The sequence below is a fragment of the Pinus tabuliformis genome, chromosome 6, assembly GCF_031772625.1.
Source record: "Pinus tabuliformis cultivar Carrire ecotype Pingquan chromosome 6, CPIR1, whole genome shotgun sequence".
NCBI lineage: Eukaryota > Viridiplantae > Streptophyta > Pinopsida > Pinales > Pinaceae > Pinus > Pinus tabuliformis.
This window is the reverse complement of record NC_142292.1, coordinates 929,803,683-929,825,297: the sequence shown is the minus strand read 5'-3', so window position 1 is coordinate 929,825,297 and position 21,615 is coordinate 929,803,683. Positions and strand designations below refer to the sequence as shown.

Genomic DNA, 21,615 nt, shown 5'->3' with positions numbered 1-21,615 from the left:
AGGAGACCTTTGACTACTAAGAATATCATCCAAGATCTTTGTACTATCTTGAAATCATAAGAGCTTATCCTTTTCTTCTAATTTATCTTTTAGAATATTTACCTCAACCTGATGTTGCGCTTACTTTTCAAGACACTGCTTCTTCTTGATTCCTTTAGCTTTTCTTCCTTCTTCCAACTGATTTCTTAATTTAAGAACTTCATTTTCTTGTTTTTCAAGAGCTTGGAGTAGTTCTTTATTCTGCTTATTTGATTCTTCAAGATCTTCTTTTAGCAAGAGGATCTTAGCTTTAATACTTTCATAGTAACTGCATCTATCTCTAAGTTTCTTGATTGTTGTGTTGCTTTCATTTACTTCATTTCTTAATGTTGTCACTTCATCCTATAGCTTTTGACATTGATCTTCCTTTTCCTTGAATTGCTTCCTTACATTGTTTCCTTCTTCTAGTTGGGCTTTTAGTTTGGTAGCTTCTTCTTTGAAGGCACATTCCCTTTTGTCCAAAAGATCTTGTTGATCTCTAATTTTGTCAGTAAGCCTTTTAAATTATACCTCTATTTGATATCTTTCTTCCTCACCCATAAGAGAAAATTCAGTTGTTTTTCTATCACTTTCATCATCTTCAAATGGATGAAGAAATGTATCACTAGAGGATAACAAATTCATACCTGATAGTTCGTTTGCTTGTTCATCTTCTGGTGATTCTGAATCTGAAGAGTTGCTTCCACATATTCCCCAATCGATTCTCCCACTATCATAGTTCCTTTGAGATGTCTTCTTCTTCTGAGGCGCTTTCTTCTTTAGCTTCTTTCCCATTGTTCTACGGATCTCCTTCAAGTGATCAAGCTTGTACCAAAGGACTTTCTCTGATACTAATTGTTGGAAATAATACTGAGGGGGGGTGAATCAGTGCTAGCAAGTCAATAATATTTCATTTTCAAATTCTGATTCATATACTCTACTTCAGTTAATGAAACTTGCGCGTATACGCAATTGTATATAAGGCAACTAGCGTATACTCTGTAAACTTATAATTAGGTTAATTCCTCATAAGTTGATCTTTAATCTGTGCATCAGAACCATATAAACAGTAACCAGGAGCAGTAAAGACAGAACAAATAGTCTCACACATGAACACAAGATATAAGGTGGAAACCTAATGTGGGTGAAAACCACCTGCTGCAATCGTCTCTATCTTTCTTTTAATAAGAAACTTCTTTTTACAATATTTTGTACTGGTGCAGTGTTATGCCAGTACGCAGGCTTCTACGTGCAGAAGGCTACAGCCTTCTCTTGTTCTCCAACTTCTCCCGGAAGGGAGCTACAACCCCCTAGCTCTTGTACTAACTGATGTACTAGTACGTAGGTGCTGACCTACAGAAGGCTACAACCTTCTCTTTTGTTCCAGGGACCACGTTTCATAAATTTTCAGACTGGATCCATCAATAACATCAATCAAATGTCAAATATATCTGCATCGACCAATCTCCTTTGCACCAACCAAAAACTGAATCAAACAATCTCTTCTCTGAATGTTGTAACCAGAATACAGTAACAGTAACCAAAACCCAAGCCAGAACCCAAAACACTGCAACAACAATCAGAACTATCTTAAGCACATTTTATGAGACGTACGCTACTTCAATGTGACGAACTTGCGTGCATAAGCACTTGTATCAAGGAAAACTTGCGTATATGCACTTTTGAAATGTCGAACCAGCGTGTATATGCACCTTTGCTATAAGGAACCTGCGTACAGATCTATAAATGATGGTTTAACCTTTACAATTATTTAGACATTAGATATACCCAGATCATCATATTTACAGCTTACGACATGCACCAATTATTAATATAAAATATCAAAACCATACAAAGATACTTCTCTTCAAGCCTTAATATCTTGACCCATCAATAGAACTTATCCTTCATCAAGCGCTCAGGTTCATCCTTGATTCAGATCTAGCTGTGCACTATAACCCAATAACCTGTAATCTAGATTTTGCTCTTCATTAGATATGCGATTTGTAAGTGCCCTTGCCTAATGATCTTCGCCTCCTTTTATAGTCTTTGGCCTTGCTCAATACCATGGTCCAAAACCAGTTAGACTCAATACCTTGGACCAAATACCTGGGGTCAACACGTCAGACAAGATACCTTGGACCAATACCATGGATCATAATACCATGGACCAAAACCAAGATTCCGACATGTATGCGCCTTTCCATCTGTGAAAGTGCATGTGTACGTGAACCTGTGTGTATATGCGACTTGGTATATAATGAACCTGTGTGTATACGCGACTTGGTATATAGTGAACTTGTGTATACCTTTCTTTCTTCATTCTTGGTGTTTACCTGCTATACTATGATCTTTCATCTGAGAGAGTTGAGGAAATAACCGACTATCACTTCCATAGTTAGGAGTACAATATTTTCTTTGAAGAATTTCTTTCCTTGGTTGTTGATGGGATTGACCTCTCATCTCCTTGTTGAGCATTTCAGATTTCACATTAGAGTTCCTTGTCTTACTTTGTGAACTAGATTCACCTTCAACAGATTCATGAAAACCAAGACCAGTTTTGATATTAGGAGACCTTTGACTACTAAGAATATCATCCAAGATCTTAGTACTATCTTGAAATCATAAGAGCTTATCCTTTTCTTCTAATTTATCTTTTAGAATATTTACCTCAACCTGATGTTGCTCTTACTTTTCAAGAACTGCTTCTTCATAATTCCTTCAGCTTTTCTTCCTTCTTCCAACTGATGTCTTAATTTAAGAACTTTGTTTTCTTGTTTTTCAAGAGCTTGGAGTAGTTATTTATTCTGCTTATTTGATTATTCAAGATATTCTTTTAGCAAGGGGATCCTAGTTTCAAGACTTTCATAGTAACTGGATCTATCTCTGAGTTTCTTGATTGTTGTGCTCCTTCCATTTACTTCACTTCTTAATGTTGTCACTTCATCCTGTAGCTTTTGACATTGATCTTCCTTTTCCTTGAATTGCTTCCTTACCTTGTTTCCTTCTTCTAGTTGGGCTTTTAGTTTGGTAGCTTCTTCTTTGAAGGCACATTCCCTTTTGTCCAAAATATATTGTTTAATCTGTGCATCAAAACCATATAAACATTAACCGGAAGCAATAAAAACAGAACAGGTAGTCACACACATGAACACAAGATATAAGGTGGAAACTCAATGTGGGTGAAAACCACCTGCTGCAATCGTCTCTATCTTTCTTTTAATAAGAAACTTTTTTTTTACAATATTTTGTACTGATGCAGTCTTATACCAGTACACAGGCTTCTACCTACAGAAGGCTACAACCTTCTCTTATTCTCCAGCTTCTCCTAGAAGGGAGCTACAACCCCCTAGCTCTTATACTAGCTAATGTACTAGTACACAGGTGCTGACCTATAGAAGGCTACAACCTTCTCTTTTCTTCCAAGGACCACGTTTCATAAATTTTCAGACTGGATCCATCAATAACATCAATCAAACATCAAATATATCTGCATCGACCAATCTCCTTTGCACCAACCAAAAACTGAATCAAACAATCACTTCTCTGAATGCTGTAACCAGAATACAGTAACAGTAACCGAAACCCAAGCCAGAACCCAAAACACTGCAACGGCAATCAGAAGTATCTTAAGCATATTTTAGGAGACGTACGCTACTTCAATGTGACGAACCTGCATGCATACACACTTGTATCAAGGAAAACTTGCGTATACACACTTTTGAAATGCCAAACCAGCGTGTATACACGCCTTTGCTATAAGGAACCTGCGTACAGATCTGTAAATGATGGTTTAACCTTTACAATTATTCAGACATCAGATATACCCAGATCATCATATTTACAGCTTACGACATGCGCCAATTATTAAGATAAAAGATCAAAACCAGACAAAGATACTTCTCTTCAAGCCTTAAGATCTTGACGCATCAATAGAACTTATCCTTCATCAAGCGCTCAGGTTCATCCTTGATTCAGATCCAGTTGTGCACTATAACCCAATAACCTGTAATCTATATCTTGCTTTTCATTAGATATGCAATTCGTAAGTGCCCTTTCCAAATGATCTTCAGCTCCTTTTATAGTCTTAGGCCTTTGCTCAATACCATGGTCCAAAACTAGTTAGAATCAATACCTTGGACCAAATACCTGGGGTCAACACATCGGACAAGATACCTCGGACCAATACCATGGATCACAATACCATGGACCAAATACCATGGACCAAAACCAAGTTTTCGACATGTACGCGCCTTTCCTTCTGTGAAAGTGCGTGTGTACATGACCCTGCGTGTATACGCGACTTGGTATATAGTGAACCTGTGTGTGTACGCGACTTGGTATATAGTGAACCTGCGTATACCTTTCTTTTTTCATTCTTGGTGTTTACCTGCTATACTGTGATCTTTCATCTAAGAGAGTTGCCTTCTGAATTGATTCCTTGAAGCTGCCCTGCATTTCATCACATCTATAAATACCACTTGTCATGCATTTTGTCACATTTGATATCTCTTCTCTAGATTCATCTAGTTACCATGTACAAGTGAGTTGTTTTGCTACAAGTGGGTTGCCATCAAGTACAACACATGCATCATAATGCCAACAACTTGTGGCACCGAAATGCATGAGGGGCAGAGGTTCGTAGCGAGGCGTAGGGGGAAGCAGTTGGTAGGGGGCTTGGGGCACAACCATGCCTGCGACTCACAAAGAAACCGTTGGGGTAGCTGGAACCCTTACTGGAATGATGGAAAGGCCATAAATCCTAAATGGAAACCCAGTCGAGGGGAACTGAGGGGCAAAATCACTTATCCTTGGGACAAGGGGGCAAGAAACTATAATTATCGCATGCATGCTACTAGAATCAATGAGGGTTTGCAGGCTCGGCTCGGGTTGAGGAGGGATGACCTGTATACAAACACTAGTAAGGGGGAAGGGAACAAAGGCAGTCCAAGGGGCATGGGACAAGGACCTCCCCTTTGGGAGTTGTGGGCTTCAACCCACCCGAGTGTGAATGTGGTGAGAATTGGCAGAGAGAAGAATCATGAACTGGTGAGGTGGCATATAACAAAAATTATGTGTTTTATTCTAACTTATTTTGGGTGTCATCAGTGTTCTGGAAAGCAGGTCATGGCTCATGTTGCGAGAGGTCGTGGGTGTGGTAGGAGAGGCCCTACACCTAGGAAGACAAGGGGCCGAGCACGTCGGAACCACGCAAGCACTGGAAGTCAATAGAAAACCTCATCACCGAAGCAGCAAAGGCTTACTGAGAAGGGACGTATGCCGACATCCGAAAATTGTTGGAAGAATGGGAAGAGGAGGTAAAAAAAGGAAGTGAGACGGAGGAAGAGATCGATAACTGGAGGGCTCTAGTCCCGGACCCGAGTAATACCCGTGGGAGAATCACACAGTTCAAGTAAACACTGTACTTGTATTGGTTAATGAAGAGTTTATTAGGCAAGGTGAGGGAGCAGATATCTGTGGGTATGGCGATGACACTACAGGGAATATCGAACTATAAGAAGGATATGGAGAAAATCCTCTTCCAGCTGCATAAACATGATATTAGGCTGGACATAATCAATCACCACATCCCTTACATATTGGAGTTGTATGATATGCCAAGGGCATCCGCCAAGGATCCAACACCCGTTGCATCTGCTTCAGAGGATCAGAAGGATTAGAATCCTACCCATGCATAATTTTGTTTTATGCAATTAGCTTTTAATTTTCATGTTGCAAATGTCAGTTTTTACAGTTATGTAGTGTACGGACATGAGATAGAGACATATCTAGGCTAGCTAGAAAGACTAAGACAATATTGTTTTTGGATAGTTTACAACGCCGACCGGTGGCCAACAATTTTGATTTCCCTTCAGGGCAAGTTGAGGCCACCTAGTTAATCTATATGGTGTAAAACTTACTTATTATATAATAGAAAATGGAATAAACCTGACACTAACACCTACAAAACTTAACAAACAAACAAAAAATTATTCTTTATATACAATTTTTTATTATTTAATTCTGTACTATATATTAATAAATTTAATCCCTACTTATAAAATTTTGGGTTTAAATTAAAAATATTATTATAAATCCATACACAACTTTTTTAAATTTAATTTATTTTTTAATATAATATTATATACCTAAATCTTCCATACCTCCCATAGCGAATTATAAATTACGGTATTTTAAATATAAAAATGGTAATCGAAATATAAAAATAATAATAAGAAAAACCTTCATTGTCTAGGTTGGTTTGTCATTTGTTGTGGGCATCTTGGTTGTTAGTGTAAAAAATCATAAAAATAGAATATTTGGTCACTAAATTACCCGATGAAAATAATAATGGGGTTGTGAAACCCATCTAATCACGGCGCCATCTTGATTGGAGGCGTTGGAAGAGCAAACGAGAATAACCCTTTTTCCCGGGTGGATGAAAGTGGACACCTTGTTGTTTTGTCTTATGTGTGGAAAATCACAAAATATATAATATCTTCTTGTTGCTCACGCGATGAAAATATCGAGATTACGAAGACAATCTAATCATGTGAGCGTCTCGATTTGAGATACTGTAATGACATATTATTAGTTTAATAGGCGTTCCCTTAGTGAGAGGTGGATTTATATATAAATATATATATATATAATTCGAAAGTATTTTTTAAATTTATAGGTTTGTAATGGGTGAATTTGTTATTAGTTCCTGCTTAGGACTATTAGCGATCGATAGGGCGTTGACCATACATTAACCGGTCCTTTGACCAAAAAAATTTGTGCACTATCAAAGTTTAACCAAAGTTTATATCTGCAAATTTCGGTGTAAGAAATTTATAACCAAAGTTGCGAATTGAAGGTCTTATTACACGCTTTACGTGCCCCAATGTTATTTCAGTGGGAAAAAAATATTTTACCGTAAGTTTTATGTTTAGGGTGCCTATTTTCCTTTCCTGCATATTTTTCTCCGAGCCCTGCATGAGCGCCTTGCATGCAGCCAGTGCCAGATGTCTCTCGCTCGGGCTATCAATTCTCCACAGAAGGCAGCTACCAGTAACTTGGGAGAGTAGTTTAACATCGATCCCCCGCACTGCGGATTTCAAGCGAACCTGGTTTGCCACAGACCTTGAGCCGAAGCTCCTCCAGAAAAGCTGAGCAGTCGCCGTTTCGGAGGGCTCTGAACGATGAAACGCTAACGAACCCGGTGACGTGGAGACCAGAAATGAGCCTTTGCAAGCTGAGAGTTCAAAATTGCAGAGTACCGAGAAGAAGATTTCCCCTGCATAGGTGCAAAATGGTGTCGACGTGGAAGGTTAGCTCTGCAACTTGTGTTAAGGTTTTGTATTCAAACACTTTCCTTCACTGTGAGTTCAACACTAGAGGTTGCCATTTAGTCGCTACACCACGGTGAGTTTTCCTATTCCAAAATTTGTTCAACCCTTCAGTTCTTCCATGTTTATTGCTTGGACATTGAACGGAATTGAAGGCAGTGACTACAGGTCCATCAACCGCACAGGCTTTCTGGGGAATCTTACAGTCAAACTCCCTCAAGTTCTGTTGTTAATTCCAGGTATGGTCTTTGCCTCTCCATGAACGGACACACTACCTTCTTTTTAGTTAAAGTCTTCGGTGGTTGTGTTGAGGGTGACTGCAGTACACTGACACCCTTTGCTACATGCAGACCAACACGGCGACGGGAGGTCCGACATAAGTAAGCGGGGCTTTTTGTTTACAAAATTAACTCTAGCAAATGTTTTTTTTAGTTGCATGCCTAGAACAAACTAATTGATTCCACCAGTGTGGTGAATATTTTTCTGCAGGTAAATTTCCTGACTGGTTCTTGGGCGAGTTTTCTAATCTTCTCGAGGGCCTCTCATGCTTATACAAAGTGCTTGTTTCCTCCAGGTGCTACTTTCGACCTGTTTTCAGTAGTCCCAGCAATTTAGAGTTTAATAACTTATTCGAGGGTTGTTCAGACTTGCAAATTTCCATGATATCTTATTGTTGTTTTATGTCAGGACCTATGACGCTTCAAGTCGATTGATAGTATTGGCTTGCGTCTCGAAGGGGTTTCTTTACACTCAGTTATGCAAAACCTCTGTTATTCTATGAGTGGCTTTTTAACGAAATTGGTAATCTCACAGAAGCCACTGGTTAGCTAGACCAGGACCTCACGGTAATGTGTTTCACAGCAAGCACATGTCTCGCTTCTTTCGTGCAGAGAGAAGAAAATCCTTCTTTGGCCTTTGAGGTTGTCTCTCATGGAGCCGTGGATATCCCTTCCCTGCAGCTTGAAAAGCATCGCCCTCCCGTATCAAGGACTTCCTATTCTGCTGGAAAAGCCACTATAACCGTCTCATCGGCTTCATCCTCTCTTTCGGCAGCAGATCTTTCTGCTTATTAAGCTTATGCCCCATTCATCGCCCTTGCTACAAGATTGAAGCTTTCACCAGGATTCCCTTCCTAAACAAAGGCACACACCTAGCCGTTCTCGCTACCTTCTATTACCGACTATTACCGATTTGGAATTTAGTCACCGAGGTGAATCCCTGTCTATAATCCCTCTGTTGAGAATCTCATATATAGGCCAAGGTGTTCAGGACTGATGTGCCGAACGTGAGGGGGGAATCCCAAACATGCCAGGCCTTGCAGCTCGAGAATCTCCAGCCAACTCCCTGCCATCCCTACTGAGAAAGCGGGTGCGAATGACTGTCTTAACCGGACAGTGGAGGATTATGAATACCCAGACAAGCCTTTCTTGTATGCAAAAATATTAAAATGGCATAAATTAACACATACATATTATCATAAATCAAAATGGCATATCATGCATAACTACTCTTCTGCATGTATACCATGTTAAAAAATATGATAGAATGAACAACAAACTAGTACTAGGTTCCAACCCCTTGTAGAAATGGGAAATTGCAAAAAGAATCTGAAAATAGGGCATTAGTCCATAATCATGAACAAAATATATGGGCAATATTCGGTATAGATGACTGATAAAATCCTCAAGTGAAGTGTATAAGTAATATTTGGAAAAAAGAATGGAAGTAACCTAATTATATGCTTACAAGGGCTTTAAGAAGTAAAATATCACAGTTAAAGCATTATGTCGATATGGACAAGGTCGGACCTAATAAAAATTGGCTTAAAGGAAAAACTTTTTCAAAACATTAATTTTAAGTTAAATTGGCTGTAATTCAATGAACAAAAAAGAACATTCCGAGTAGCCTCCCCTTGTTTGTAATAGACCTCGAGTTAGGTCAGCCCTCCCCCAACCGCTCTGTAAATGCAATTTCTCGGTCATCTGGCACATTCCCGGGTTCAGGGTTAAGCCTTGTAATGTTGGACATTCAAAAGAGACAGAGGTAAAGACGTTGGGTATGCATGAAGGACGAGAGGCAGGCAACTGGTAAAGTTGTGGGCTCCACGGTAGTTTACGTGTTTGAAATATGTTTTTTTATTATACCTTTCTTTTTGCATGTCTGACAAGTGTCTAGTTAAAAGCTTTGTCTTTAACTTGTTTAAAAGCTTTGTCTTTACTTTGTTACGGTTTACCTTGTTACAATACAGTTTGTCTTTGCTTTTATACATTTGAATTGCTACAGCGGTTGAGGTCCAGTTCAATTTGACAGCGTTTGCACTTCAATTGGCGACTTGTTGCAAACCGCAGTATTCTGGTATGTGTTATTCTTTCACAATATTCACATATAAAGAGGCAGAGTGAAAGGCCTTCATAAAATCAACACAGAAGCAGTACAGCTTCAAGTGATTCTGTCTAGCCTCCTAAATGCTAGCTCAAACAGTGAATATGTGATGCATTGTCTGGTGCTCAATTAGCCTGTCTAATCTTTCCTTTCTTAAGTAGACTTGATTGACTACACTCTTTTGATGTTTCCTCGTCTCGTTTCTAGCCTTCCATCATTGGTCTATATAAACATATATTGAGGTGTGCGTTTGATCCACTTCTAACTGGTTTATCAACTAAGTATATCTTTTATTTATCTTTGGAACTGTTATTTAGTAAACATATTATTTCAATTGTCTGAATCATGGTGCCTATTTCTTTTAAATGTCTGTGATCGATTGAAATTTCAAACATTATCCTTGCATCTTGCCGTTGATACATAGAGGAACCTGAGTTTTTCTCAAGAGAGAGGTTACACTAGCTCTAAAGGAACCTGAGGTTTTCTAGGTTCAATATTTTTGTTTTCAGGATATATGATTCTCAATACTGTTAATTTCTGGTATGTTTTTTCTTAATTTCAGACAACAGGTTAACTCTACCTTAATGTTAAGGTATGCGCTCATCAAGTTTTTGTTATTTTGCTAGTTCTATTGATTCCATACCCAATGTAACTATTGCAATATAGGTTGCATATGGTCCATATTTTTAGTCATCTTTATAGAATGTGCCAAATCCCCATTAGTCGTATTTCTCTGACAATATATTTGAGATAATGCAGTTGTATTTTGTTTCCTCCCATGACTACAATTATACAGTTTTTTTCGTGCTGAAAAATAAATCCAGTGACAACATTTCTCTCTTTGGCATCACATAATGCATCACTGTAAACAAAAATTTCTTTCTGTGCCTAGGCTCCGTCGTTTTTGGTTCAGATCTGTGGTTGTTAAGGATGGGATTTGGTGTGTGCCACGATTACAGGGGAATTATAGCTGGGCAAAATTCCAGGCTCCCAAATCTTTAGAGATCATGCTGTGATTGTCTGATACCTGTACCAATTATGCCCTCAAATTGTTTGCACAATGACAAACAGTATTATTTTTCAGAAACTCCTTTTCATTCGAATTAGGTTTTTTCCATGAATATTAGTAATCTGTCAACATTCATATTAGGTTTTTTCCATGCTTCATAGTCCATGAAGAGTTTGAGGCCAAGCATTAGAAAATGTTCATTTTCAGAAACTCCTTTTCCTAACCCTCACTATATTGTGGTGGTTTATGCCCCAGTGTCTTGTTAAATGCTCTTAAGGCATCTTATCACTTATTGGTGCATTTCTCAAGTGCGCCTACACTGCGTCACCATGGTCAGCAAATTCGTAACCATACCTTAATGTTCACCCTCTCAGAAACGAATAGTACAATTTTCAATTTTCAAAAAATGGGTGCTATATCCTTTCGTGCATGATTTCCAAAAATGGTGACCACTTCTTTTCAATAAGCAACCCTACGCTTATATTGCGGTACTCACTTTACTGCACCAATTGCATATCAAATTCCGCACATCACCGTCGATTTGACAGCTCTAGGTGAACTATTTCAGTTCCATTTCAAATCGGACAGTATATGTATTTATGAGTTGCATGCCATAACAACTCTAGGTGAACTATTTCAGTTCCATTTCAAATCGGACATTATATCTATTTATGAGTTGCATGCCATAATAGAAATCAAGATTGAAAAGACTAGACGCAAAAATACCACAGCAACGTTAGGTAATAAGCATTTAAAACATTTTAACATCGGTTTGCTCCAATAAATGCTCTTCATATTGGATTGTATCCTCTCCCATCTGATCTTGAAGTATTTCATCTCCATTTCAAATCAGTCCATATATGTATTTATTACTGCACCTGTCAGAAATTTATCCCGCATTCAAGTGTTGCAATCTTGCACGCGTTTCCCTATTTGGTTCTACAGGACTTCTTGGTTGCATCTCTTTTAGCGCATAGGTTCCAAAAACACTCGTTCCACAAGGATGAAGAAGCCTATACAAACATCCATTATCCATTGTCTTTCAATATTTTCAAATGATTACCTCTTGCCTACAGTAAAATATTCCCAAAAACTCAGTTCCATTCACATTTAAAACCAGCTTGCAAACACGTTGAACTCTTTTATAAATTGGCAAAAGCAATGTCTAATTTCTCGCCTACAAAACATAACTTTCTTCTCCACCCACATATTGACATACATCTCTCTGCTTCACATAACATGGAATCCATTAGCATCAGCCAGCTTACTCAACTGGCAGCATTGTTTCTCTTAGCACTTCTTCTCATGACTATTTTGATTATGGACATCCTAAAAGTAGAAGCACAAAGAAAAAAGAAACCAAGAAATAGCCACTAACAATAACATCTCCAACCAGGAGCATAGGAATCTATGGCAATCTATAACAAGTCACATTTTTGAGGACACATTGTCAAACTTCTGAATATCAGACCTATTTCTGATAAATATTATTGTTGACAGTAAGTTATTTCCGGACAATAATTTGGAAATATGCTCTGAATGTTGAACACATAGTTCAGAGTTCAACTTTACTACTTGTAAGTATCATGCTGATGATAGTTTTGAATGACTGAATTCCTATTTCAAAAGTTCAATATGCCATCCAAAGTCTCTCATTTGAATTATATTATAAAGTGCATTTTGTCAAATTTACAGGTTCTGAGTAAGTTATTTCCGGACAATAATTTGGAAATATGCCCTGAATGTTGAACACATAGTTCAGAGTTCAACTTTACTACTTGTAAGTATCATGCTGATGATAGTTTTGAATGACTGAATTCCTATTTCAAAAGTTCAATATGCCATCCAAAGTCTCTTATTTGAATTATATTATAAAGTGCATTTTGTCAAATTTACAGGTTCTGAGAAAGCCGCCAGTGAAAGAGCAAACTAAGCCATTGAATATAACTCGGAATATCAGCTTCCAACGGCTCTTGTCTTCTTTATCATCCTAGACAACATAAGACAGATGGATGCAAATGGTCACTGCTCTGCAGCATGTGGGCCAGTCAAGAAACTGGACCCATAGCTATTTTGTTACTATGTAATATTTGCATCCACTGTGAAATGATTTACGGCTGAGAGTACCTGCCTGCCTTGAACGACTTATATGAATTACTGGTTTTAAGGTTTAAAGATTGATTTATATGAATTATTGGTTTTAAGATTTAAAGATATTTTTCAGTCTAGGCAATTAATTTTTCAGTTAAGATTGAACAGAATGTTTATTTGTAGTTGAGCATTATTGAAAGGGCTGAATTCGATCACTTTGTATCTCCAAACCCTGTTCCTAAATGATTTTGTGCATTTCTGTTTAGCATATTCATTCAAATAAAGCTTCTTTAAGTTCATAATGGTTATTGTCATACCTGGACAGATGGATGCATATGTTTGCTGCAGGATTAGCATGTTCCTTAACGACAAAAGGAGGTTGGTGTTTGGTAAGGTAGGGTGGAAGAAGAGCAATCTTCATTTTCCACCTACCTTCCGTGGTTACCAATTTTGGGTGTTGTTGTCACTCCAGATTTCTTTGCTGGATAGGCCAAGCAAGCAGACTTAGCATACTTCATGTATATGAACGGATATATTTTGGTCACGTAATGCCCAGGTTTGTAGCGAGGCCACGGTGAAAAGGGTGAGTGAGAATAAAAGCAATAATAGTGAATTGTGGACACCTGGAAACTCATCCTATATTATATATCGTATTCCACATCTCACATTCTTTCTTTCTGTCAACTGAAATCTCATCTTTCTACTGGTTTCTTTTTAAGCCCAACGTTGTTTTTCACGTCCCCAGTTCGAATCTCCTCAGCTCAAGTGTTTGGTGATTGGCATATTGAAGCAAATAGAGCTCGGTGATGCATTGATCACTTGATTGCATGTGTGTATCTTGTGGGCGCCGGGGCGGTGAGTAAACCTGATTTGCGGAAATGGGTGACAAGGCTGCGACTCTGGAAGCCATTAACAAAGAAGCTGTGGATTTGGTAAGGAGGACTTGAATGCCTTTTGAGTCTTTTACCAGGTGTTTCTGTGGAGCTTTGAGATTGATTTTGTGAGGTTTGTTAATGCAGGAAAATATTCCCATTGAGGAGGTTTTTGAGAATCTAAGATGCAGCAGGGAGGGTTTGAGCAGCCAAGCTGCACAGGAGAGGCTCACTATATTCGGATACAACAAGCTCAAAGAGGAAAAGGCAAGGGTAGCTTCAACATATTTCTAATTTTGAGCTCAGTTCTGGAGTTGAGCTGGGATTTGAGATCTACGGGGAATTGAGTTTCTAAGGCTATTTGAGCCTTGAGGTATGCAGAGTAAAGCAAATTCTTTGGTTCTACTGTGAAGCGATTTCTTTCACGATTAGAGATATGAACAGGCACAGTGTAATTTCCATGGCTTATATCGTTCTTTAAAATAAATACGTTTTCTTAGCTTGGTCGGGCTTACACTGCAACATCAAATCTTTAGGCTACAGGAAAGTATATTGCCTAGGCTTCCAATGAGGGATCCTTTGTCATAGCTTATGCCAAGAGGTTCATGCACTTGGGGTTTATGCGGAGTACTTGAACATTGTCAAGAATTGATTAAATTTAACTCCATGACGTCTTTTGGGTGCGCAGGAAAGCAAATTTATCAAGTTTTTGGGTTTTATGTGGAACCCCTTATCATGGGTTATGGAAGCCGTAGCTGTGATGGCCATTGCTATGGCGAATGGAGGAGTAAGCATCATACACTTCTAATTCCCCTCGTTGATTCTATTATAAAGTAGCTATCAAGCTTCATTTCTAATATCATGTAATTAGTTCTATATATTTTGTCGGCACAGTCGCTGCACTAATCATTTTTCTATCTCGGGTTCTTCGTCTCTTTGCAGTCTCACTCATTGCTAATGATTTGTCTTTCTCGTTGGTAAAACAACTGTTGATATACTGCTAATGCCATATTTTCTCTGTTTTTGAAAACTCTTGGCTATTTACACCACAAATATCATGTTGTTATTTTTATATGTTCTATTTTTTTTTTTCTATGGTGTTTTCTTCTCTGCAAGGGCTTTCCCTAGTTGGGCCTACAATGTGTGCATTCAGTTTATCAAACATGTCTGTCTCCCTGTCTTGACTCTTCAACATGCTTGGATAATATACCCCGATTGATCAATCCATGAACTAAACACATATCTTTAAAGTTTGGCCATTCCTTCTAATAATTGTATTTTTTTGGCAAATTGGTCATGGTTATTCTTTTGTTTTTTCATCATTAATAATATTTGCTAGTACTGTTGCTAATTTTGTGCCTTCTGTGTTTGTTTGATAGTAAATAGTAGTGTGGCATTTGGTCTCTCCCATTGGATATCGTTCCCCTCTATTGTATTTTTAGTAGTTCACAATATTACTTCATCCTTATGGTTCCTATGCATATTATCGGAAAAGAAGATGGCTTCTTGTTCTACCATGTCACAATATTTCTCTCTTGTAGCCAGTATCAGTCAGGGCATACCCTATCCGCTCTTTTTAGTTGAGGCTTTAATCATGTAAATTGTATCTTTGCAGGGAAAACCTCCTGACTGGCAATATTTTGTTGGTATTCTAACATTGCTTGTTATAAACTCTACCATAAGTTTCATAGAGGAAAACAATGCTGGCAATGTTGCTGCGGCACTGATGACTCAGCTGGCTCCAAAGAGCAAGGTCTGTTCACTATCTTTTGTATGAGTGGCAGCCCCGATATTTTCAGTTTTCTATCCTTGGTTTTGCGGGGAAGCATGCAATTGGATGTTCAAAATCCTCTTAAGATCACGGGTGTTGCAGTTTTAAATTCCTTAGTCAATGACTTAAGACTTTGAACTTAACAAGTTCTCAGAGATGGACAATGGAGTGAAGAAGATGCAGTGGTGCTTGTTCCTGGTGACATAATCAACATCAAACTTGGAGATATTGTTCTTGCGGATGCGCGTCTTCCTCAAGGAGATCCTTTAAATATTGATAAGGTCTTAATCCAATCCTTTTCTTTACTTCTTATTTCTGATTACAAGTGCTGTAATTTTCGATATGCTTTTATATGGTTTCTGGGATTAACTTCGATTGTTTTGGTACTTTTCCTGAGCCACGTTTTATGACAATATTTTTGAATGTGTGTAGTCTGCCCTCACTGGTGAGTCATTACCAGTAACAAAGGGTCCTGACGATGGGGTTTATTCTGGCTCTACTTGCAAACAGGGTGAACTTGAATGTGTTGTCATTGCTACTGGGGTCCATACCTTTTTTGGTAAAGCAGCACATATTGTGGACAGTACAAACCAAGTTGGCCACTTCCAAAAGGTTGGTATTTATTCTAGACTTCTGATTCTTTTTTTGTCCTTTCTCTTATTTCATAAATACATAATTTTTGGTGATACTGCAGTTGTACCAAATTGGCTAGTTAGGGTCCGTGGTAATATTGGATGATCTAGTACTGTTAGTTTCCTTCAAACAAGTATCAATTACTAATTGTTGTCATGAATAGGTTTTCACGAAAGGATATGACAAGGATGTTGTTGTCCTGATGGCTGCAAGAGCATCCAGAACAGAGAATCAAGATGCCATTGATGCGGCAATTGTTGGGATGCTTGCGGATCCTAAGGAGGCAAGTATTTTTTTTATGTCATCATATTAAATTTTAGTTGATAAGCAGGCCTATGCTTATTTTACTGATTTGTATCTTTTGTTGTGGGTTTTAATATCCATGGATGTAAAAGGTGCGGGAAGGCATTCAAGAGGTCCATTTTCTTCCTTTTAATCCAACTGACAAGAGGACAGCTCTCACTTACATTGACAATGAAGGGAAAATGCATCGAGTTAGTAAAGGTGCTTTAGAGCAGGTATTTTTCTTTGGATGTTTGACCTTCTTCATTAGGCTTGGTAATGGGTTGTATTGTTTAGAAAGTGCTTCAAAACTTATTTGTACACATTCTATTAAAACTGAAATGACCAAATACTTTCTGCTAGATTCTTAACCTCCCACATAATAAGCCAGAAATTGACCGGCGAGTTCATACAGTTATTGACAAGTTTGCTAAACGAGGACTTCGCTCTCTTTCAGTTGCATATCAGGTTAATAATATGGCTTCTTTTGCTTTATCCGTGGGCTGAATCTTCCCAGTAAGTTCTTCTTGTTGATTATGTATATCTTTATAGCTATCTCAAAACGTTTGTAGGAAGTTCCAGAGGGCAGGAAGGAGAGTCCAGGAGGGCCCTGGAATTTTATTGGATTGATGCCTCTTTTTGATCCCCCACGCCATGAAAGTGCTGAAACAATCAAAAGGGCTCTTAATATTGGTGTAAATGTCAAAATGATCACAGGTATGGTGCGGTTATGGTGTCATCAGTTTCACTACTGTTTTTGTAATGCAGCGAGCCGACATTTAATTATTTACTTGCAAATGTTCATCAGGAGATCAATTAGCTACTGCCAAGGAGACAGGTCGCCGACTGGGCATGGGTACAAACATGTATCCATCATCCTCTTTACTAGGTCAGGACAAAGATGAATCAATTGCAGCTTCTCCAGTTGATGAACTGATAGAGAAGGTTGATGGTTTTGCTGCTGTTTTCCCTGGTGAGCAACAATTGTCTTTTACTTCTGTGTTTTTTCAGATACTTTTATTTTTTCATTTCCTTAATTAGTGTTTGATTCCATATCCTCCCTGATTTTGACTGGTCATTGCAGAGCATAAGTACGAGATTGTTAAACGATTGCAGGCTAAAGAAGGCAGACATAGGAATTGAATTGCTGTTGCTAATGCAACTGATGCAGCAAGAAGTGCTTCTGACATAGTCCAGTCAAGAAACTGGCCCCATAGCTATTTTGTTACTATGTAATATTTGCATCCATTGTGAAATGATTTACGGCTGCGAGTACTTGCCTGCCTTGAGCGACTTATATGAATTACTGGTTTTAAGGTTTAAAGATCAATTTATATGAATTATTGGTTTTAAGATTTAAAGATATTTTTCAGTCTAGGCAATTAATTTTTCAGTCAACATTGAACATAATGTTTATTTGTGGTTGAGCATTATTGAAAGGGCTGAATTCGATCACTTTGTATCTCCAAAACCTATTCCTAAATGATTTTGTGCATTTCTGTTTAGCATCTTCATTCAAATAAAGCTTCTTTAAGTTCATAATCGTTCTTGTCATACCTGGACAGATGGATGCAAACAAACCCTGTTCCTAAATGATTTTGTGCATTTCTGTTTAGCATCTTCATTCAAATAAAGCTTCTTTAAGTTCATAATCGTTCTTGTCATACCTGGACAGATGTATGCAAATGGTCGCTGCTCTGCAGCATGTAGGCCAGTCAAGAAACTGGCCCCATAGCTATTTTGTTACTATGTAATATTTGCATCCACTGTGAAATGATTTACGGCTGAGAGTACCTACCTGCCTTGAGCGACTTATATGAATTACTTATTTGTGGTTCAGTCCATTTATTCCTTGACCTCTGCCTCCCATCCTCTCCAGACTTGGGACAATTTCCGCCAGGCCAACTTTTCCAAGTTCTGCAATTCCCTGCAGACCCCGGCAGGGACTACCGCCACGGCAGTGGCTCCTTGTTAACTTGATAGGCATCCTTTTTTAATCGAAAGGTGGACAATAATTCAAATTTTATAATTACGAGGATTCAAATATGATGGTATTTTTTTGTATTATTATTAGTCCGTGCTAACTAGCAATGGCATGGGACTATAGTAATGGGAAACAAAGTGGTTGTTATTAATTGAGTTGTTTATTAAAGTAGGTTAATCTGGGATAATCAAACTTTTCAGGAATATAGTCATCTATTGTCTTATTTACCCTCTTCCCGAGGCAAAGGCATAAAACCATATACTATATTTATAAATTTGCTTGCATTTTGATGCTAAGGTAAGTCTGGTAAATTAATGCTAACATCAGTTTAATGTTAGTTTTCATGCATTTAATGTTTAAATATATATGATCTTGTGAATTAGAGATATATATCTCATTCCGTGAGTAAACCATACAAGAACTCACATAAAAGTCGCATGAGTAAACAAGTGGCATGTGAGTGAACAAGTGGCTAGTGATAGGAGGATGTAAGTGGCTAGTGAAGCCAACACATGTAGAGGTCAGCCTTTAGCAGGCTTTTCATTATCAAACCTGCCTGGACTGCTTTACAATTATTCCTCAATTGCTTCGGCTGTTTCATAATTCTTCCCCCACTACTTCACAAGTGAGTTGACTGTTTCAAAATTCTTACCCGACTGCTTCACAAGTCTTCCTCGATTGCTTCGATTGTTTTAGAATTCTTGCTCAATTGCTTTAACTGTTTCAGAATTATCAACTTCACAATTCTTCTTTCGCTTGTTTCACAGTTTCACAATTATCTGCTTTATGCACAATATAGTAGCAAGATTCCTATGAAATTACTGTCAAAATCTGAAAGAGTACAAAATTTGAAAGAGTAAGAGACTATTTGAGAGAAATCACTAGTCAGACAGAACAAGTCAAGAAATCACTAGTGGGATAAATAAAAAAATCACTAGTGGGACAAGTCACGCATTCACGTGTCGCCTCTATTAATTATTGGTTTTCTAGGTTATTTATTGTTTTATTTTTTGCTATATGCACCTATGCCCAACCTCTATTAATTAATGGTTTTCTAGGTTCATAAAATAAAAGTAGTTCTTCTTATCCAAGAAAATAAAAATTAAATTCAATATTCTTTCTTATCCCAGAAAATATTTTTCTTTTTCTTTTTTGTTGTATGCACCTGTGCCCAACCACTATTAATTACTAGTTTTCCAGGTTCATAAAATAAACCTCTATTAATTACTAGTTTTCTAGGTTCATAAAATAAAAGAGGTTTTAAATAAAAAAATGTAATTTAAATTCAGTATTCTGCTAGGTTCATAAAATAAAAGCGGTTTTTCTTATCCAAGAAAATAAAAAACTGTAATTTAAATTCAGTGTTTTGTTATTTTTCAAGTCGTGAGATTCAGCTTTCGATAAACTCATTTATTTTATACTCAGTGAAACATGAAGGGAATGCAAAACAAAATTGTAAAACTAAAGCTACTAACCCCATTGAATTCTCTCTATAATAGTGATGGTTGAAGCCTCCCCATTCTTGGATCTCTGAGCTGCAGCTTAATGCAGAAATGTAGAGAAGCAATATGCTCATTGCAACCCCAAGACAATCATGCTCAAATTAATGGCAGAGCTTGTCATCTCTTCTCGTAACTTGTACGCCCTCGATATTTTAGCCCCTCATCCACCAAGGATCGAGTCATGGTAGCAATAGTTCTAATTCTATGTTGTTCCCTATTCCAATTTAGCTCAGCTGAAGCACCATATGTTGATTGAGTTCCAGCTTCACTACCAGGAGCAGAAGAGGTCAATATAGAGTTTGAGCAAGTCAACATAGAGTTTGTTCTATATGACCTTGAAGGACACACTACAGCAGCGGAGATTCATTTCTAGATCTCCCCCCATCCATCCTCTGTTGCATGACTAGAGAAGTGGATGTTGTGCCCACTGAATAGGATGATGATTGAATATTTTGGGATAGTTGGTGTAGTTGATCCATTACTAAAATCCCTAGATCTTACCTGATGAAAGCCATGCTCCTTTGTAATTGGCACGCCCAACTCAGACATGCAGAACTGTATTTTATCATCGCTTCTATACAAACCAGGATACCTCTGAATACACTTATCTTGCATAGTCTCCAATGCCTTTGCCAAAGGATAGCTAATGGAAAATCCAACTCCCCCCTAATCCATACTATAAGAAAAGAAAATATTATGCAAATGAGACTCTGTAAACTGCCAATGCAGTAAGGTTTCGTGTGATCATACTTGGACATAACCCTCACCAGATTATCAACAATAAATACAGTATCATCATCCCCCATGAGAAACCAATGTACATCGGGAACACCCATTCTGAAAGTCAGACACAATGCGGGAAATTCTAATGGCAGATCTGTGTCCCTACTTGTTGGTGTACTTAAAATGGGACGTATTAGTTGATATTCTCCATGGGGGCAGGGAAGAATTGTCACCCTTGCCAGTTTTCACAGGCTTCTCTAACCAAATAAACCCCCTCATCTCCTTCATCCTCCACCACAACTTTATGTGTTATTTTCTCTTGTCCCATAACCTAGCAGAGGCGACAATCCCAAACATATGTGCTTCAATTCGATTCTTGTAGAATCAGAAATAGCTTGAAGCCCTTGCCTATTGTCACATGGAATGAGTTGATCTTGCGGACAAGATCGACCTCCGTAGTATCTAAAGATATCTAGTGACAAGCAAGCCAATCAAAAACTATCTTTCTCTAAATATGCAATTTATAAACAAATGCAAACAAGTGTTTTAGGCCTACCTTGGGTCCAATGCAAGTTTGTGGAAGCCTCGCTCCTTTGATCCAAATGAGCTCCCTTGTTGCGAATATGCAAACGCAAACAAGCAAACAAATTAAATAGCACCTGAAAAGCTAATATCATAAAGCATACTTGTCATGATGATCAAGGAATTCATGAAACAAATGACATAAGACAATTTGTTGAGAAAAATGAATTTGATTGTATTAATTCAAATCAAAGAAGAACTTTACAACCTATGCCTTGATGCTGTACAAGCTCCTCCCAGGGTCCAACAAGAAGTCTCCTCTACTTTGACAAGTTTCACTCTCTTCCCAATGAAGCCAAAAGGTATGTGATCTCTCCTCTCAAGCTTAACTAGGAAGTCTCAATTCCACCAGCATTTACCCTAAAAACTGTTCAGTTTCTAACCTCCCTAGCAACCAGCCCAATGCCTTAATTTATAGTGCAATGGAGGGAAGTT

At 38.0% G+C, this 21,615-nt stretch overlaps 2 pseudogenes; one reads left to right on the top strand and one right to left on the bottom strand.

The window, feature by feature from the left end:
• Positions 1–13,628: 13,628 nt before the first annotated feature.
• LOC149261972 (plasma membrane ATPase 1-like) lies at positions 13,629–17,532 on the top strand (annotated as a pseudogene).
• A 368-nt stretch (positions 17,533–17,900) lies between these two features.
• LOC149261971 (uncharacterized) lies at positions 17,901–20,955 on the bottom strand (annotated as a pseudogene).
• Positions 20,956–21,615: the final 660 nt, after the last annotated feature.